This window comes from Scyliorhinus torazame, chromosome 5 (assembly GCF_047496885.1).
Source record: "Scyliorhinus torazame isolate Kashiwa2021f chromosome 5, sScyTor2.1, whole genome shotgun sequence".
Taxonomy (NCBI): domain Eukaryota; kingdom Metazoa; phylum Chordata; class Chondrichthyes; order Carcharhiniformes; family Scyliorhinidae; genus Scyliorhinus; species Scyliorhinus torazame.
In genome coordinates this window covers 156,864,599-156,882,406 of record NC_092711.1, presented here as the reverse complement: position 1 = coordinate 156,882,406, position 17,808 = coordinate 156,864,599, and the positions used below count along the sequence as shown (strand labels likewise).

At 47.2% G+C, this 17,808-nt stretch overlaps 1 long non-coding RNA gene across 1 annotated transcript in view; it reads left to right on the top strand.

Annotated features, from left to right (window-relative positions):
* Positions 1 to 13,043, top strand: part of LOC140420256 (uncharacterized) — a 29,586-nt gene extending 16,543 nt beyond the window's left edge. The window contains exon 2 of the long non-coding RNA XR_011946247.1: positions 12,805 to 13,043. This is a non-coding gene — a long non-coding RNA (uncharacterized lncRNA). The remainder of the gene's footprint in view (positions 1 to 12,804) is intronic.
* The last annotated feature ends 4,765 nt before the right edge of the window (positions 13,044 to 17,808 follow it).

The window sequence follows — 17,808 nt, the reverse complement described above, 5'->3', positions numbered from 1 at the left end:
ACTGCTTGGATAGTGTATAATAAGCATTGCCACAAGTCTGTTACTGGATGAAAAAGAGGTGAAAAAAACTGCCCCACCCAATCCCACCTCAATTTATAGTGTTCCTCATAATCCAGATGAGTTTCCTGTAATAAAGCTATGTCGACTTTCTCGTTAAGAAAGGAGAGGATCTTTTTCCTTCTGATAGGGTGATGGATGCCCCGTACATTCCCTGAGAAAATTTGCAGATTAACTGCCGCCATTAGTTAGGTGACAGAGAGACAGGAACAGATTTTCACGCCACAATTGGGCGTGCGCCATTACCCCCTCCTGCAACTCACTTTACCAAAGTTTCTCCAAACTGCTCCTTTCACAGATAAAAGCCCCGTCTGTCCCAGAGTAGGATAAAGTCAACAACACATCAACCCTCCCATAATAACAAAAATACAAAAGAATCACCACCACAATAGATCCAAGGGGACATTCCTCAATAAGACTGAGGACCCAGAGGATTAACCCCACGGCCAGACTGTCGTTACCCTCAGGATACCTTCTCCAAAATGAGGAGAAAAAAAGTCACTTTTGTAAATTGTTTTTACAGGATATTAGAGGAGGAGGAATTACAGACAGAAATCTCAAACATCACGTCTCAATCTGACTGAGTCTCTCAATTACTTGGAACTGAGTATCACCGGACTTTGAATCGAGAAGGAGAAATGTCTTTTCTGTCGGCTTCAAAACATCAGTGTGATTGGAAAAGCCCCGAGACACACACACCCGAGTGAGAGTGTTCCAGAGCACTGACTGTGGAAAGAACTTTAAGCAGTTACGCAGCCTGAAAAAACATCACACCATTCACAGTGGGAGAGACGTTACACGTGTTCTGTGTGTGGACGAGGCTTCAACTGATCGACAAACCTGGAGAGACACGAGGAGAACCAACACATGGAGAAACGGTGGAAATGTGGGGACTGTGGGAAGGGATTCAGGGTCCCATCTGCACTGGAAGCTCATCGGCGCATTCACACTGGGGAGAGGCCGTTCACCTGCTCTCAGTGTGAGAAGGGATTCACTACTTCATCGAACCTGCTGGCACACCAGCGAGTTCACACTGGGGAGCGGCCGTTCACCTGCTCTCAGTGTGAGAAGGGATTCACTACTTCATCGAACCTGCTGGCACACCAGCAAGTTCACACTGGGGAGAGGCCGTTCACCTGCTCTCAGTGTGAGAAGGCATTCACTCAATCATCCCACCTGCAGACACACCTTCGGGTTCACACTGGGGAGAAGGCGTTAACCTGCTCTTAGTGAGAGAAGGGATTCAGATATCCATACACCCTGCGGGAACACTAGCGAGTTCACACCTGGAAGAAGCCATTCACCTGCTCTGAGCAGGGGAGACATTCAATGATCCGTCCCAACTACGGAGACACCAGCGAGTTAATTCTGGGGAGAGACCTTTCATCTGCTCTCAATGTGGGGAGGCGTTTTGTGATTCATCACACCTGTTGTGACTCCAACAAGTTCACAAATTACAGATGTTGGCTCCGTTGTTATTGTTTCTGCTCTCACTGACATCCAGGACTGCATTTTGTTCATTCTGACATCTGGTGAATGGTGATGATTGGAGGGTTTCTTTCTGCTGGACTGGCCGGTCTAACACCTCTGCCTCCGGTGGGCTGACCATTTTTGAGCCTCGTTGCGATTACCTGGTTTCAAGTTTGACGAGGAGCACAGAATGAAAAGGTGTTTGCAGGTTGGAAGATATTTAGTCCCCAAAGTAGCCATGTTGCCATGAAGATGGGCTGTGGTGGTTACAGGGTTCTTTTGCCTAATTTATCTGGGTGTTTCCCACAGAAGGAAACTGTCATGGTATGAGGGGCAAGTTGTCTGTGGTAGATTGGGAAATTACAATAAACATATCACTGAAAGTGGCAACGCAGGTGGATAAGGAGCTAAGAAGGCAGACGGCATGCTTGTCTTCATTGGTCGGGACATTGAGTATAAAAATTGGCAAGTCATGCTGCAGCTGTACAGAACCTTAGTTAGGCCACACGTGGAATATTGCCGACAATTCTGGTCACCACATTACCAAAAGGATGTGGAGGCTTTGGAGAGAGTACAGAGGAGGTTTACCAGGATTTTGCCTGGCCTGGAGGGTATTTGCTATGAGGACAGGTTGGATAAACTCGGATTGTTTTCACTAGAGCGACAGAGTTGAGGGACGACCTGATAAAAGTTTACAAAATTAAGTGGCATGGACAGAGTGGATAGTCAGAAGCTTTTTCCCAGGTTGGAAAAGTCAATTACCAGGTGACATAGGTTCAAGGTGCGAGGGGCAAAGTTTAGAGGAGATGTGTGAGGGAGGTTTTTTACACAGAGGGTGGTGAGTGCCTGGAACTCGCTGCCGGAGGAGGTGGTGGAAGCGGGTACGATAGTGACGTTTAAGAGGCATCTTGACGAATACATGAATAGGATAGGAATAGACGGATACAGACCCTGGAAGCACAGAAGGTTTTAGTTTAGACAGACATCATGATCCGAGCAGGCTTGGTGGCCGAAGGGCCTGTTCCTGTGCTGTACTGTCCTTTATTCTTTGTATAACGACAGACAATAGACCGGCAACCACTAGCATTTCATTTACATAAAATATAGATTCCTTTAAGAAGCAAAAATTAAACAGCAAAATGAAGCTATCGTGGCTAACAAGAAATGTTAAAGATTCTATTAGATCAATGGAGGAGACTCAAAGTGGCTAAAATATTAGTGAGCCTGAGGATTGGGAACTTGGTTTAGAATTCAGCAAAGGACCAAGAAACTGATAAAGAGAAAATAGAATATGAGAGCAAACTGGGGAGAAACATAAAAACTGACTGGAAAAGCTCCTATAGGAATATGGAAAGGAAAAGATTAGCAAAGACCAATGTGGGTCCAGTCCAGACAGAGACAGGAGAATGAAAGAGATTAGTATTAGTGAAAAAGTAGCACTGGAGAAATTAATGTGGTTGGAAGTTAATAAATCCCCAAAAGCTGCTGCTCTACATCCCAGAGTGTTGAAAGAGGCGGCTGTAGAGATAGTGGATACATTGGTGATCATCTTTCACAATTATATAGATTCTGGAATGGTTCCTGCAGATTGGAAGGTGGTAAATGTAACCCCAATTTTTTAGGAGGGAGAGAGAAAATGGGGAACCACAGACCCATTAGCCTGACATCAGTAGGAGGGAAAATGCTACAATTTATTATAAAGGATGTGATAACATACGAATTAAGAGCAGGAGTAGGCCACTCGGCCCCTCGAGCCTGCTCCACCATTCAATACGTTCCCGGCTGATCTGATTGAAACCTCAACTCCACAGAGGCTCCTGAGAAAATAAGTCTTGGGAGATCGTAATAATATTCTTTATTATAATCAACTTTATTATTGTCACAAGTAGGCTTACATTAAGACTGCAATGACCTGCAAGGTAAGCAAGTTAATCTGTACTCACCTCACCAGACAGCGACCTTTTAAATGGTCCCCTCTGCCTCGCAGCCCCCGCGCTTTTTCAAAATTCCCGCACTGATTCTAAGGTCCCAGCTCTCACACCCGAACTCAACAGCTGACCTGCAAGGTAAGCAAGTTAATCTGTACTCACCTCACCACAGACAGCGACCTTTTAAATGGTCCCCTCTGCCTCGCAGCCCCCGCGCTTTTTCAAAATTCCCGCGCTGATTCTAAGGTCCTGGCTCTCACTCCCGAACTCAACAGCTGACCTGCAAGGTAAGCAAGTTAATCTGTACTCGTAAGCAAGTTAATCTGTAAAAGGTCGCTGTCTGTGGTGAGGTGAGTACAGATTAACTTGCTTACCTTGCAGGTCAGCTGTTGAGTTCGGGAGTGAGAGCCAGGACCTTAGAATCAGCGCGGGAATTTTGAAAAAGCGCGGGGGCTGCGAGGCAGAGGGGACCATTTAAAAGGTCGCTGTCTGTGGTGAGGTGAGTACAGATTAACTTGCTTACCTTGCGGGTCAGCTGTTGAGTTCGGGAGTGAGAGCCAGGACCTTAGAATCAGCGCGGGAATTTTGAAAAAGCGCGGGGGCTGCAAGGCAGAGGGGACCATTTAAAAGGTCACTGTCTGTGAGTACAGATTAACAACTTACTTACCTTGCAGGCCAAGTCGATTTCAGCAGGAGCGGAGCAGGCTAGTCCATTTCAGCGGGGGCAGTGCGGAAGTGATTTCTGGGAGGTAAGTTTCTCCTTTAAATTTTTTTTTTTTAATTCTAGTATTTAAGGTGGGAACAGGAAGTCGACCCGCGGACTTCTGGGAAGACCCTCACCAATAAATTCTGGTGGAGAGGAAACCCGAGACACTACACGTGTAGTGTCTCCCACCCGCCCTCCTCCTCTAACCTAATAATAAAACCCATTGGTGTGAGGTAAGTACCATATTTTATTATTGTTATTAATATTTTTTTTAATAAAAAATTTTAATTTAGTTGTTAGCCAGATCTTGGTAGAAAGTTAGAGGGATGGCAGGGAAGGGAGTGCAATGTTCCTCCTGCAGGATGTTTGAGGTGAGGGATGCCGTTAGTGTCCCTGCTGATTTTACCTGCAGGAAGTGCTGCCATCTCCAGCTCCTCCAAGACCGAGTTAGGGAACTGGAGCTGGAGTTGGAAGAACTTCGGATCATTCGGGAGGCAGAGGGGGTCATAGATAGCAGCTTCAGGGAATTAGTTACACCAAAGATTGGAGATAGATGGGTAACTGTAAGAGGGACTGGGAAAAAACAGTCAGTGCAGGGATCCCCTGCGGTCGTTCCCCTGAGAAACAAGTATACCGCTTTGGATACTTGTGGGGGGGGGGACTTACCAGGGGTAAGCCATGGGGTATGGGCCTCTGGCACGGAGTCTGTCCCTTTTGCTCAGAAGGGAAGGGGGGAGAGGAGCAGAGCATTAGTAATTGGGGACTCTATAGTCAGGGGCACAGATAGGAGATTTTGTGGGAGCGTGAGAGACTCACGTTTGGTATGTTGCCTCCCAGGTGCAAGGGTACGTGATGTCTCGGATCGTGTTTTCCGGGTCCTTAAGGGGGAGGGGGAGCAGCCCCAAGTCGTGGTCCACATTGGCACTAACGACATAGGTAGGAAAGGGGATAAGGATGTCAGGCAGGCTTTCATGGAGCTAGGATGGAAGCTCAGAACTAGAACAAACAGAGTTGTTATCTCTGGGTTGTTGCCCGTGCCACGTGATAGTGAGATGAGGAATAGGGAGAGAGAGCAATTAAACACGTGGCTACAGGGATGGTGCAGGCGGGAGGGATTCAGATTTCTGGATAACTGGGGCTCTTTCTGGGGAAGGTGGGACCTCTACAGACAGGATGGTCTACATCTGAACCTGCGGGGCACAAATATCCTGGGGGGGAGATTTGTTAGTGCTCTTTGGGGGGGGTTTAAACTAATGCAGCAGGGGCATGGGAACCTGGATTGTAGTTTTAGGGTAAGGGAGAATGAGAGTATAGAGGTCAGGAGCTCAGATTTGACGTCGCAGGAGGGGGCCAGTGTTCAGGTAGGTGGTTTGAAGTGTGTCTACTTCAATGCCAGGAGTATACGAAACAAGGTTGGGGAACTGGCAGCATGGGTTGGTACCTGGGACTTCGATGTTGTGGCCATTTCGGAGACATGGATAGAGCAGGGACAGGAATGGATGTTGCAGGTTCCGGGGTTTAGGTGTTTTAGTAAGCTCAGAGAAGGAGGCAAAAGAGGGGGAGGTGTGGCGCTGCTAGTCAAGAGCAGTATTACGGTGGCGGAGAGGAGGCGAGATGGGGACTCATCTTCCGAGGTAGTATGGGCTGAGGTTAAAAACAGGAAAGGAGAGGTCACCCTGTTGGGAGTTTTCTATAGGCCTCCAAATAGTTCTAGGGATGTAGAGGAAAGGATGGCGAGGATGATCCTGGATAAGAGCGAAAGTAATAGGGTAGTTATTATGGGAGACTTTAACTTTCCAAATATTGACTGGAAAAGATATAGTTCGAGTACATTAGATGGGTCGTTTTTTGTACAGTGTGTGCAGGAGGGTTTCCTGACACAGTTTGTTGACAGGCCAACAAGAGGCGAGGCCACATTGGATTTGGTTTTGGGTAATGAACCAGGCCAGGTGTTGGATTTGGAGGTAGGTGAGCACTTTGGGGACAGTGACCACAATTGGGTGACGTTTACGTTAAGGATGGAAAGGGATAAGTATACACCGCAGGGCAAGAGTTATAGCTGGGGGAAGGGAAATTATGATGCCATTAGACGTGACTTGGGGGGGATAAGGTGGAGAAGTAGGCTGCAAGTGTTGGACACACTGGATAAGTGGAGCTTGTTCAAGGATCAGCTACTGCGTGTTCTTGATAAGTATGTACCGGTCAGGCAGGGAGGAAGGTGCCGAGCGAGGGAACCGTGGTTTACCAAAGAAGTGGAATCTCTTGTTAAGAGGAAGAAGGAGGCCTATGTGAAGATGAGGTGTGAAGTTTCAGTTGGGGCGATGGATTGTTACAAGGTAGCGAGGAAGGATCTAAAGAGAGAGCTAAGACGAGCAAGGAGGGGACATGAGACGTATTTGGCAGGAAGGATCAAGGAAAACCCAAAAGCTTTCTATAGGTATGTCAGGAATAAGCGAATGACTAGGGACAGAGTAGGACCAGTCAAGGACAGGGATGGGAAGTTGTGTGTAGAGTCTGAAGAGATAGGCGAGATACTAAATGAATATTTTTCGTCAGTATTCACTCAGGAAAAAGATAATGTTGTGGAGGAGAATGCTGAGCTCCAGGTAAATAGATTAGATGGCATTGAGGTACGTAGGGAAGAGGTGTTGGCAATTCTGGACAGGCTGAAAATAGATAAGTCCCCGGGACCTGATGGGATTTATCCTAGGATTCTCTGGGAGGCCAGGGAAGAGATTGCTGGACCATTGGCTTTGATTTTTATGTCATCATTGGATACAGGAATAGTGCCAGAGGACTGGAGGATAGCAAATGTGGTCCCTTTGTTCAAAAAGGGGAGCAGAGACAATCCCGGCAACTATAGACCGGTGAGCCTCACGTCTGTAGTGGGTAAAGTCTTGGAGGGGATTATAAGAGACAAGATTTATAATCATCTAGATAGGAATAATATGATCAGGGATAGTCAGCATGGCTTTGTGAAGGGTAGGTCATGCCTCACAAACCTTATCGAGTTCTTTGAGAAGGTGACTGAACAGGTAGACGAGGGTAGAGCAGTTGATGTGGTGTATATGGATTTCAGCAAAGCGTTTGATAAGGTTCCCCACGGTAGGCTATTGCAGAAAATACGGAGGCTGGGGATTGAGGGTGATTTAGAGATGTGGATCAGAAATTGGCTAGCTGAAAGAAGACAGAGGGTGGTGGTTGATGGGAAATGTTCAGAATGGAGTTCAGTTACAAGTGGAGTACCACAAGGATCTGTTCTGGGGCCGTTGCTGTTTGTCATTTTTATCAATGACCTAGAGGAAGGCGCAGAAGGGTGGGTGAGTAAATTTGCAGACGATACTAAAGTCGGTGGTGTTGTCGATAGTGTGGAAGGAAGTAGCAGGTTACAGAGGGATATAGATAAGCTGCAGTGCTGGGCTGAGAGGTGGCAAATGGAGTTTAATGTAGAGAAGTGTGAGGTGATTCACTTTGGAAGGAAAAACAGGAATGTGGAATATTTGGCTAATGGAAAAGTTCTTGAAAGTGTGGATGAGCAGAGGGATCTAGGTGTCCATGTACATAGATCCCTGAAAGTTGCCACCCAGGTTGATAGGGTGGTGAAGAAGGCCTATGGAGTGTTGGCCTTTATTGGTAGAGGGATTGAGTTCCGGAGTCAGGAGGTCATGTTGCAGCTGTACAGAACTCTGGTACGGCCGCATTTGGAGTATTGCGTACAGTTCTGGTCACCGCATTATAGGAAGGACGTGGAGGCTTTGGAACGGGTGCAGAGGAGATTTACCAGGATGTTGCCTGGTATGGAGGGAAAATCTTATGAGGAAAGGCTGATGGACTTGAGGTTGTTTTCATTAGAGAGAAGCAGGTTAAGAGGAGACTTAATAGAGGCATACAAAATGATCAGAGGGTTAGATAGGGTGGACAGTGAGAGCCTTCTCCCGCGGATGGAAATGGCTAGCACGAGGGGACATAGCCTTAAACTGAGGGGTAATAGATATACGACAGAGGTCAGGGGTAGGTTCTTTACGCAACGAGTAGTGAGGCCGTGGAATGCCCTAACTGCTACAGTAGTGAACTCGCCAACATTGAGGGCATTTAAAAGTTTATTGGATAAACATATGGATGATAATGGCATAGTGTAGGTTAGATGGCTTTTGTTTCGGTGCAACATCGTGGGCCGAAGGTCCTGTACTGCGCTGTATTGTTCTATGTTCTATGTAAGTTACTGTGAAAATCCGCTAGTCGCCACACTCCGGCACCTGTTCAGGTAACGGAGGGAGAATTCAGAATGTCCAATTCACCTAACAAGCACGTCGTTTGGGACTTGTGGGAGGAAACCGGAGCACCCAGAGGAAACCAACGCAGTTTTGGCGAGAACGTGCAGACTCCACACAGACAGTGACCCAAGCCAGGAATTGAACCCAGATCCCTGGAGCTGTGAAGCAACAGTACTAACCACTGTGCTTCCATGCCACTGTGTCAGTTATGGGGAACAAGGAAATGGCCGAGGAGTTAAACAGATATTTTGCATCAGTCTTTACGGTGGAAGATACTTCGAATATCCCATTAATACTAAAGAATATGGAGGAAGCAATTAAATACCATCACTGGAGAAGTTGTTTGGACAAACTAATGGGGATAAGATAAGTCCCCTGGATGGCTGCATCCAAGGATCCTAAAAGAAATGTCTACAGAGATAGTGGGTGCATTGATTGTAATTTTCCAAAAATCCTTGGATTCTGTAGAAGTACCAGAGGATTGGAAAACTGCCAATGTGACAACCCCCCTAATCAGAATGGAAGGGAGGAAAACAATGAGACACTATAGGACAATTAGCCTAACATTTATTATTGAAAAAAATGTTGGAATCAATTATTAGGAAGTAATAGCAGCACATTGAGAAAATCATAATCTAATCAAGCAGAGTCAGCATGGCTTTGTGAAAGGGAAACCGTGTCTGACTAATTTTTCAGAGTGTTTCGAGGAAGTCTCAACCAGAGTGGATAGAGGGGGACCAGTAGATGTGTTGTATTTAAACTTCCAGAAGGCCTTTGACAAGGTATCTCACAAAACGTTAAGTCATGAGGATAAGAACCCATGGTGTTGGCATGGATAGCGAATTGGTTAATGAGCAGGAAACAGTGAGTGGGGATAAGGGGTTCTTTTTCAGGTTGGTGACCTGTAACCAGTGGGGTACCACATGGATCAGTCCTGGGACCGCAACTGTGTACAATTTATATTAATGACTTGGAGGAAGGAAGCGAACATACTGTGCCCAAATTTGAAGACAAAAATAGGTGGAAAGGCAAGTTGCGAGGGTGATACAAACAGTTTGCAAAGAGATATTGAGACGTTAAGCAAGTGGACAAAAAGTTGCCACATGGAGCATAATTTTGGAAAATGTGAAGTTCATTTTGGAAGGGAGAACAAAAGATCAGTATTATTTAAATGGAGAAAAACTGCAGAAAGCTGCAACACAAAGGGACTTGGGAGAACTTGTGCATGAAACACAGAAAGCTAGCAGACAGGTGCAGCAGGTAATCAGGAAGGCTAATGGAATGTTGGCCCTGATTCCAAGGGGGCTGGAGTATAAGAGTCAGGAAGTCTTGCTGCAGCTGTACAAGGTACTGGTGACACCACATCTGGAGAACTGAGACCAGTTTTGGTCCCCTTAATTAAGGAAAGATATTATTTTATTGGAGGCTGTTCAGAGAAGGTTCACTGTGATGATCCCCATTCTGGAGGGGTTGTCTGAGGAGCAAAGGTTAAACAGGTTGGGACTCTACTCATTGGAATTTAGAAGATTGAGAGGTGATCTCATTGAAACATCCAGGATTCTTAAGGGGTTTGACAGGGTAAATGCGGAGAGGATGTTTCCCTCATGGGAGAATCTAGGACCAGAGGGCTTAGCCTCAGAATAAAGAGATGTCAATTTAAAACTGAGATGAGGAGGAATTTCTTCTGAGAGTCTTTGCAACTGGGAGTTATTGGGACAGAGTCCTTGTGTATATTTAAGGCTGAGATAGATTCTTTTCTTCCTTTTTTAAATATAAATTTAGAGTGCCCAATTCATTTTTTTTTTCAATTAAGGGGCAATTTAGCTTGGCCAATCCACCTATCCTACACATGTTTGGGTTGTGGGGGCGAAACCCACGCAAACATGGGGAGAATGTGCAAACTCCATATGGACAGTAACCCAGAGCCGGGATCTTACGTGGGACCTTGGCACCTTGAGGCAACAGTGCTAGCCACTGCGCCACCATGCTTCCCGGCTGAGATAGATTCTTGATCAGTCAGGGAACCAAGGATTATGGGTAAAGGGCAGGAAAGTGAACGTGAGGAATGTTGGTTTCAGCCATGATCCTATTGAAAGGTGGAGCAGGCTGGAAGGGCCGAATGGCCTACTCCTATTCCTTATGGTCTTAGTGTGGTCTTATTCCCATCTACCTCTGATAAACTTTCACCCCCTTGCTTTTCAAGAATCTATCCAGCTCTGACTTAAAAATATTCAAAGACTCTGCTTCCACTGCCCTTTGAGGAAGAGAGTTCCAAAGACTCCCAACCCTCTGAGTGAAAAAAGTTCTCCTCTGCCCATTTAAGTGACTCCAATTTCTAGATTCTCCCACAAGAGGAAACACCCTGTCCACATCCACCCTGTCAAGGCCCCTCAGGACCTTATACTGTTCAATCAAGTCACCTAAACTCCATCGTACACAAGCCCAGCCTGTCCAATCATTCCTCATAAGACCAGCCTCCAATTCCAGGTATGAGTCCAGTAAACCTTCTCTGAACTGCTTCCAACACATTTACATCATTTGTTAAATGAGAGCAATACTGTACACAGTGCTCCAGATGTGGTCTCACCAATGTCCTGTATAACTGAAGCATAAACTCCCTACTTTTGTATTCAATTCCCCTCACAATAAACAATAACATTCTATTAGCTTTCCTAATTACTTTCTGTACCTGTATACTCGCCTTTTGTGATTCATGCTCTTGGACACACAGATCCCTCTGAATCTCAGAGCTCTGCAATCTCTCACCATTTAGATAATAAGCTTTTTTATTCTTCTGGCCAACATGGACAATTACACATTTTCCCACGTTCTCCATTTGGCAGATCTTATTCCACTCATTTAATATGTACCTTTTTAATCTCCTTATGTCCTCTTCACAATTTGCTTTCCTACCTATCTTTGTACCATTGGAACATAGGAGCAGGAGTTGTCCATTCAGCCCGTCGTGCCAGCTCCACCATTCAATACATAGGTGCAGGAGTTGGCCATTCAGCCCGTCGAGCCTGTTTCACCATTCAATACGATCATGGCTGATCATCCACTTCAATGCCTTTTTCCCCACACTATCCCCATATCCCTTTGTGTTATTGGTATTTAGAAATCTGTCAGCCTCTGCTTTAAACACACTCAATGACTGAGCTCCCAAAGCCCTCTGGGTATAGAATTACAAAGAGTTACAACTTGTTGATCTCTGGAGATCAAACCATTGCCCCGTTCTATCCCCCTTTCCGTGTCAGTTTATTTCCCTCAAAAGCCCATCCAATTTCCCTTTGGAAACATTCCATCATCTCTGCTTCTACCCGCATCGTAGGAAGTGTGTTCACGGTATTTCCCACTTTCTTCAAATGCAAACGAGTCTCAGTGAGCACAGAAAGAGGCCATCCCACCCATCGTTCCCATGCTAGCTCATTGAGTGAGGTATCTAATTAGTCCCATTGCCTGGCAAGTTTCTTTTCCTCCAGAATCTGTCCAGTTCCCATTTGAAAGTTGCTGTTGAATTTACTTCCTGCACCATTGTCAGGCAGTGAATCCCAACAACTCGTTCTGTTTTAAATCTAATAATTTACGACATGTGTTTGGATTTTCACAGGGGATTTGAAATGGAGAGAAAGACATGGTTGTTGCACAAAATCAAGACTCAGTCTTTATGAGTGATCTTCATGAATGGGCAGAGTGTGAAATACCCAGGTTTGCGGTGCCAGACTGGCAGTGCCAAGTGCACACATCCCAGGGGCTGGGCCGGGAGGGACACCCTGCCCTAACCCTCACCATTCATGGGCCTCCAATGGCCCGGGAACCCCTCGGGTACCTGGCTCTTGTCTGTATGGGCCAATACTAATCGGCGTCCATGTGACTGACTGGGGAGTCGCTTATATCAAGGCCTTTACATAGGGTGTCCTTCCCGTTAATGGGATGGAGATTGGTCTTAATTGTATTCAGATCTCTCCAATGGGAATAGGCCGGTTAGATCTGAAACCGATTGGTGCTTAGTGCGGTGCCCGATTTCGGACTCTCCTGCGATCTAAGTGGCGCACTTGGATTTGCGCCTTGCGCATCGTGGCCATTAGATCGTACCCTGATTTTCATTTGCTGTAAAAGCTTAATTGCTGTGTATGTAAAGAATGTGCAATGAGGATAAATGTACTGGCAAGAGAGACCTTCAAGTTCTGATTAGCCTCAACATTTGAAACTGTATGAATAAGGGATTGTATAGAATCAGATAAAGGGATAGTATGAAACAGTTCTATTGTATTCTTGTCTAAGATAATGAGAGAAGGTGGTGTCAGTAATTGGGAATCCAATTAAATTAATTCAGTGACCAAATTGACCAATTGCCGTGTTACAACAGGCCCAACTCTGACGTGCGGTAATGGTCACTTTGGGGATAAAAGTAGAGGTTCCGAAAGTCTTCCTTGCTGACCAAGTACTGAAGATTCCCGAGGCCGAGTTCCAAGGAAATTACTGTCAAAGAAGGAGCCAGAGAGGGTTATGCTTCTACAGACTGATCACCCACATGAAGTTGGAAAAGTCAATGTCTTAAAGTTGTTCAGTAAATATTTTCATTTAATAAACTTATTTTAAAATTTACTATCCGGAGAATTCTGATTTTATCTTAATTGGTTAAAGTCTTGTCTGAACCAAAGTGAATTTATTAAATGGTAAGTTGGGTGTGGCTGAAATCAATTAAGTTCCAGATAAGATCAGAAAACATAAACCTTCAATTTTAAAACTTACATTTCTATAGCGCCTTTCACAACCACAGGATGTCCCAAAGTGCTTTACAGCCAATGAAGTACTTTTGAAGTGTAGTCACTGTTGTAATGTAGGAAACGCAGCAGCCAATTTACACACAGCAAGATCCCACACACAGCAATTTGATAATGAGCAGATGATCTGTTTTTAGGGATAAATATTGACCAGGACACCGGGGATAACTCCCCTGCTCTTCTTCAAAATAGTGGTAAATACCAGGGTAAACGCCACTACTTCGAGATGGCAGAAGAGGCGTGGACATTTATTGAAGAGGAGAAGTTGGACTAGATTGGAGAAAGAGTGTTTGAAATGAAGTAGTGAGGTGGTGGTAAGGGACTGTGAATCAGATGGGGGACAACTTTCTCTCCCCTCGAAGGGGGGGGGACACACGAAGAAATGTGGGCGCCGGTGGGGAAGGGGTTGCTGCTGCTAAGGGGAAGGGGGAGCTGTTACGGGATGGGATGGTCGGGACGGGAGGGCGCCGTCGGGGGGATAAGCGGGTGCGTGGGAACCGGGTGAGGAGCTGGTCTAAAAAAGGGGATGGCTAGTCGACGAGGGGGGGGGGGTAAAGAGCCCCCCAACCCGGTTGATCACTTGGAACGTGAGAGGGTTGAACGGGCCGATTAAGAGGGCAAGGGTACTTGCGCACCTAAAGAAGCTAAAGGCAGGCGTGGTCATGCTTCAGGAGACGCACCTGAAACTGGCGGATCAGGTCAGATTAAGAAAAGGATGGGTGGGACAGGTATTCCACTCAGGCTTGGATGCGAAAAATAGAGGGGTGGCAATACTGGTGGGGAAACGGGTATTGTTTTAGGCGAAGACCATAGTAGCGGACAGTGGGGGTAGGTACGTGATGGTGAGTGACAGATTGCAAGGTGAGGCGGTGGTGCTGGTGAATGTATATGCCCCGAACTGGGATGACGTGAACTTTATGAAGCGTATGTTGGGGCGCATCCCGGATCTGGAGATGGGAAAGTAGGTAATGGGGGGGGGGACTTCATCACGGTGCTGGACCCAGGGCTGGACTGGTCCAGATCTAGGACCGGGAGGAGGCTGGCAGTGGCCAAGGTGCTTAAGGGCTTTATGGAGCAGATGGGAGGAGTGGATCCCTGGAGATTTACTAGGCCAAGGAGTTAATAGTTTTCCTTCTTCTCCCATGTCCACAAAGTGTACTCCCGGATAGACTTCTTTGTCCTGGGAAGGGCGCTGATCCCGAAGGTGGCAGGAGCGGAGTATTCGGCTATAGCCATTTCAGATCATGCCCCACATTGGGTAGATCTGGAAGTAGGAGAGGAAAAGGAACAGCGCCCACTCTGGAGATTAGATATGGGACTGTTGGCGGACGAGGGGGTATGTGTAAGGGTGAGGGGATGTATTGAAAGGTACCTAGAGATTAATGATGACGGAGAGGTCCAGGTGGGAGTGGTCTGGGAGGTGCTGAAGGCGGTGGTTAGAGGGGAGCTGATCGCCATAAGGGCCCATAAGGGGAAACAAGAGGGTAAAGAAAGGGAGAGATTGTTGAGGGAGATTTTGAGGGTGGATAGGCAATATGCGGAGGCTCCAGATGAAGGGCTATACAGGGAAAGACGGAGATTGCACACGGACTTTAACTTGTTGACCACGGGTAAGGGGGAGGCACAATGGAGGAAGGCACAGGGAGTGCAGTATGAATATGGAGAGAAGGCGAGCCGGCTGCTGGCCCAACAACTTAGGAAGAGGGGGGCGGCGAGAGAGATCGGAGGGGTTAGAGACGAGGACGGAAAGATGGAACGGGGAGCGGAAGGGTGAACGGGGTGTTTAAGGTATTTTATGAGAGGTATTTTATATAAGGCTCAACCCCCGGAAGGGAATGATGCGTTTCCTAGACCAGCTGGAGTTCCCGAAGGTTGAGGAACAGGAGATGACAGGACTGGGAGCGCAGATTGAGTTGGAGGAGGTGGTAAAAGGAATTGGGAACATGCAGGCAGGGAAGGCCCCAGGACCGGATGGGTTCCCGGTGGAGTTCTATAGGAAATATGTGGACCTGCTGGCCCCACTTCTGACGAGAACCTTTCATGAGGCTAGGGAAAGGGGGACACTACCCCTGACGATGTCGGAGGCGACGATATCGCTGATCCTGAAAAGAGACAAAGACCCGCTGCAGTGCGGGTCATACAGGCCTATTCCCTCTTGACGTAGATGCCAAGCTTTTGGCCAAGGTGATGGCGACAAGGATAGAGGACTGTGTCCCTGGGGTGGTGCATGATGATCAAACGGGGTTTGTTAAAGGGAGGCAATTGAATGCTAATATACGGAGGCTGCTGGGGGTGGTGATGATGCCCCCACCGGAGGGGGAGGCGGAGATAGTGGTGGCGATGGACGCAGAGAAAGCATTTGATAGAGTGGAGTGGGACTACCTGTGGGAAGTACTGAGGAGATTTGGATTTGGAGAGGGGTTCATTAGATGGGTTCAGCTCCTGTACAGGGCCCCGGTGGCAAGTGTGATTACAAATAGGCAACGATCTGAACACTTCCAACTATATAGGGGTACAAGACAGGGATGTTCCCTGTCCCTGTTACTGTTTGCGTTGGCAATTGAGCCACTGGCCATAGCGCTGAGGGGCTCTAGGAAGTGGAGGGGGGTACTTAGAGGAGGAGAAGAGCATTGGGTGTCATTATACGCGGATGATTTGTTGTTGTATGTCGCGAACCCAGTGGAGGGGATGCCTGAGATAATGCAGACACTCAGGGAGTTTGGAGAATTTTCAGGATATAAATTGAATATGGGAAAGAGTGAACTGTTTGTGATGCACCCCGGGGAACAGGGCAGGGGAATGGACAATTTCCCGTTGAGGAGGGTAACAAGGGATTGCCGGTATTTAGGGATCCAGGTGGCCAGGAACTGGGGAACCTTGCATAAGCTTAACTTGGCACGACTGGTAGAGCAGATGGAAGAGGACTTTAGGAGGTGGGACATGGCGCCCCTGTCATTGGCGGGCAGGGTGCAGGCGGTTAAAATGATGGTCCTTCCGAGGTTTCTTTTTGTGTTCCAGTGCCTCCCTGTACTGATGACAAAGGCCTTTTTTAAGAAGGTGGACAAGAGTATTATGAGCTTTGTGTGGGCTGGAAAGACTCCAAGAGTAAAGAGGAGGTTCCTGCAGCGCAGTAGGGACAGAGGGGGACTGGCACTGCCGAGTCTAAGTGATTATTATTGGGCCGCCAACGTGTCAATGATATGTAAGTGGATGAGGGAAGGGGAAGGAGCGGTTGGAAAAGACTGGAGATGGCGTCCTGTAGGGGAACTAGTCTAAAAGCACTGGCGACGGCGCCGTTACTGTTCTCCCCGGAAAAATACACCACAAACCCAGTGGTGGTGGCAACTCTGAAAATTTGGGGGCAGTGGAGACGACATAAGGGAGTGACGGGTGCCTCAGTGTGGTCCCCGATAAGGAACAACCATAGGTTCGTCCCGGGAAGGATAGATGGGGGATTTAAATCTTGGCAGCGAGCAGGAATTGTGAAATTGAAGGACTTGTTCTTAGACTGGACGTTCGCGAGTCTGGGAGCACTGACAGAAAAATATGGGTTGCCACCTGGGAATGCATTTCGCTATATGCAAGTGAGGGCATTTGTGAGGCAACAGGTGAGGGAATTTCCGCAGCTCCCGGCGCAAGAGATCCAGGACAGAGTGATTTTGGGGGCATGGGTGGGTGATGGTAAGGTGTCAGATATAAAAAGGGAAATGAAAGTCAAGGGGGAGACGATGGTAGAGGAGCTGAAGGGAAAATGGGAGGAGGAGCTGGGGGAAGAGATTGAGGAGGGGCTGTGGGCAGATGCCCTAAGTAGGGTAAACTCTTCGTCCTCGTGTGCCAGGCTCAGCCTGATACAATTCAAGGTTCTACACAGGGCGCATATGACTGGAGCAAGGCTGAGTAGATTTTTTGGAGTGGAGGATAGGTGCGGGAGATGAGCGGGAAGCCCGGCGAACCACACCCACATGTTTTGGTCCTGTCTGGTATTGCATGGGTTCTGGGTGGGTGTGGCAAAAGTGATTTCAAAGGTGGTGGAGGTCCGGGTCGAACTAGGCTGGGGGTTGGCTATATTTGGGGTTGCAGATGAGCCGGGAGTGCAGGAGGCGAGAGAGGCCGATGTTTTGGCCTTTGCGCCCCTAGTAGCCCGGCAAAGGATTCTACTTATGTGGAAAGAAGCTAAGCCCCCGGGGGTGGAGGCCTGGATCAATGACATGGCAGGGTTCACAAAATTGGAGCGGATAAAGTACGCACTAAGAGGTTCACCAGGCGGTGGCAACCGTTCCTCGACTATCTCGCAGAGCGATAAGGGAAAATAGGAAAGGTAGCAGCAGCAACCCAGGGGGGGGGGGGGGGGGGGGAGGGCTCATTTGGGTCCTCAGGGGTTTTATGTGTGTGTTTATGTATTAGTTATTTATATTAGATGTTACGAAGTTACTATTTTAGTTACTATTTCTGTTGTTTCTTATTTTGTTGTTGGCAGTTGCCGTTAGTTAGCATATTATTAATTTTTTTTAAACGATCAATGTATATATTATTACAAAGTTGTAAAATGGGAAAATTTTGTTTGATCGAAAAACTTCAATAAAATA